Raw genomic sequence first — 2,767 nt, 5'->3', positions numbered from 1 at the left:
CTTTTCAGATGTGGTTAAGGAGAATATTGGAGCATGGACTTCCTGGAGCATGGAGCTAAAAGGCTTAGAAAGTGATGAATCTGGACCCGAACAAGGAATGTCCCTGTCCCCCTTGTATGGAACCCTTGCAACAGTTGTACAATTTGACTTTAGAATGGCCATGGAAAACTAATTGCTATGAGCCTCCGTCTTTCTGAATGTGGATGTTCATGGTGGTTATTCAGTTCTGGTCTCACTATTGTTTGCTGAGTTTGGGATGTATAATGTGTCCTTTTGCTTCACAGGACTCTTGGCCAATAGAAAGCATGAGAGGAAAAAAATAACATGCAATTCTGAACTTTGAGCCTAATATAGCGATTTCCAGGCAGTTGGGAGTTGTTTCTCTTGGGAAAGGAGTGATGAGGAGATTCTGCATAAGAAGAGGGCTGATAAGTCTGTTGGATTATATCATCTTAAAAATATTCACCGAGCCCTTTAATAAAATTAGATATCTAGCCTATTGATGCTGGGTTAGCCATTTGCTTTCCTTTGGTAAGGTAAGTATGAGCAAAAAGGATGTGTGCTATTTCTGAATGAAAATTTTAACAGTCATATCCACTTTTGACAATCTCTCTTTTCCTTCTTGCAGGAGACCAAAATTTCCCAGGTGGAAGTTGCTCTGTCAGTCTGAGCGAACTATGTAAAGATAATATGGGAGATTTCCCTGATGGTCCAGTGGCTAAGACTCCATGCTCCCAATGCAGGAGGCCTGGGTTCCATCCCCAGTCAGGGAACTAGATCCTGCATGCTGCAACTAAGACCTGGTGCAGCTAAATAAATAAATAAATACATATTTGTAACAAAGAAGCATGGGATGGCCTTTAGCCAAATCATGACAGACATGTAATTTGAGAAAGAAATAAACCCTGAAGACTATAAAATAAATATTTTGAGGTTGATTTTTTTTTAATCACAAAATAACTTAGCCTAGGTTGACTGATACTGGAATGATAACAATTGAAGTGTTTAAATATTCTCAAATTACGAGTTTATGTATAAATTTTATACTTCATTGTTCACAGTATATTCTTAAGGATAACCATTAAAAATAGAAGTGATATATGTACCGTCTAGTGAGAAGAATAAAAAATAAAGTTTCAATCAAATTTTTTAAAGATCAGGAAAAAAAGAAAAAATCGTAAAATAAAAATAAGAGAAATAAAAGGAACAACATGGTAGAAAATGTACCAGTATAACAATAATGCAAAATATCATTATGTGAAAAATATGATGAAACAATATCACCATTTAAAAGACAAACACTGTCATATCATATCAAATTAAATAAAATCCAACTAAAACCTGTTTGCGGTCAGCACACCTAAAAGATACAGAAAATCTGAAAGTCAAAGGACCAAAAATTGTAGATCAGACAATAAACCAAAGGAAACTTGCAGTAATTGCATGTTAATGCAGACATTATTCAGACAAAATAGACTTTAAAACAAAAAGCATTACTGGGGGAGAGAGTTTACATACATGGTGATAAAATTTTTAATTCACTAGAGGACACAGCAGTCCTTAACAGTATGTACCTTATAATGTAGCTTCAGAAATAGAAAGCAAAGATTCATAAAACGGCTGGAAGAATTTGACAAACTCTCCATATTAGTGAGCTATTTAAGCATACTTCCTTTGGGACTTCCCTTGCGGTCCAGTGGTTAAGGCTTCACTTTCCAATGCAGGGGTTTGAAGGTTTGATCCCTGGCTAGGGAGCTAAGAACCCATATACCTCATGGCCAAAAAACCAAAACATCAAACAATATTGCAATAAATTCAATAAAGAATTTAAAAACGGATCATATTTTTAAAAATCTTTTAAAAAACACATTTTTCGATTGCTTACAGAATCAAAAGAGAAATAAAATTATTTTAAAATATAAAATAAATGTTTTGTCAAGCAATGAGAATGTTTACAAAAATTGATCACACATTAGGTATAAAGCATGTTTCAGCAAAACACAAAGGACTGGTATCATACAAATAATCCCCCCTTTTTTTTTTCAAATCCACACTTTTGTTTATTTACTTTTCAGTAAGTTTAAGTCTTTGAGAGGTACAGCAGCACAAAGATTCTGTGTCCAACGGCCTTAGCAAGAAAACTGCTTTGGAATTGGGCATGAGCCATGACACTTTCCATGATTGTGAGTTAATAATACTTTTTCCCAGATTGCTCTGAGTTTGTTCAGTTTTCCACTGGGAGTTACTGTGTTCTTTGCTTTGTACACATAAGTATGTCTCTTGTCTAGACAGGATTCAGTTTCACCTTGAGCATGAACATCTTCAATTAAAAAACAAAAAATGCTGGGTGCTGTCTTGGTCCAGAGACCCTGCTGAGAACCAGCAACAACGGCCTTGAACCACAGCCTTCCAGACACCCTTCTTGTTTTAGAAGTCCTTTTCCCAACAGGTGTCCACAGGCACCAATGTGCTTTTAAGAGCCAGGTAATGCCATTTAATACAATACATTTTAGAAATCAATACTAAAGAAAGAAAGAAATTCTCATATGTTTAGAAATTTAAAACACACTTTTGAAGCATTTTTGAGTCATGGAAGAAATAAAAATGGATTAAAAAAAAAAAGCCTAGAACTGAATGACAATTAAAATACTGTGTATCAAGCAGGAGGAATAGAGTAATTGCTATGTTTGAGGCAAATTTACAAGCTAAAATACCATGTTTTGAAAAGAAGGGAGAATAAAAAGTAACAAAATATGAGCTTATGAAA

At 34.8% G+C, this 2,767-nt stretch overlaps 1 non-coding gene across 1 annotated transcript; it reads left to right on the top strand.

Annotated features, from left to right (window-relative positions):
* Nucleotides 1–700: 700 nt before the first annotated feature.
* On the top strand, nt 701–773 carry TRNAW-CCA (transfer RNA tryptophan (anticodon CCA)). The gene has a single exon. It is a non-coding gene; the product is annotated as a tRNA-Trp (tRNA).
* Nucleotides 774–2,767: the final 1,994 nt, after the last annotated feature.

The sequence above is a fragment of the Bos mutus genome, chromosome 21, assembly GCF_027580195.1.
Source record: "Bos mutus isolate GX-2022 chromosome 21, NWIPB_WYAK_1.1, whole genome shotgun sequence".
Classification (NCBI taxonomy): domain Eukaryota; kingdom Metazoa; phylum Chordata; class Mammalia; order Artiodactyla; family Bovidae; genus Bos; species Bos mutus.
Note: the sequence above shows the minus strand (reverse complement) of the source record. Positions and strands in the feature narration are given on the sequence as shown.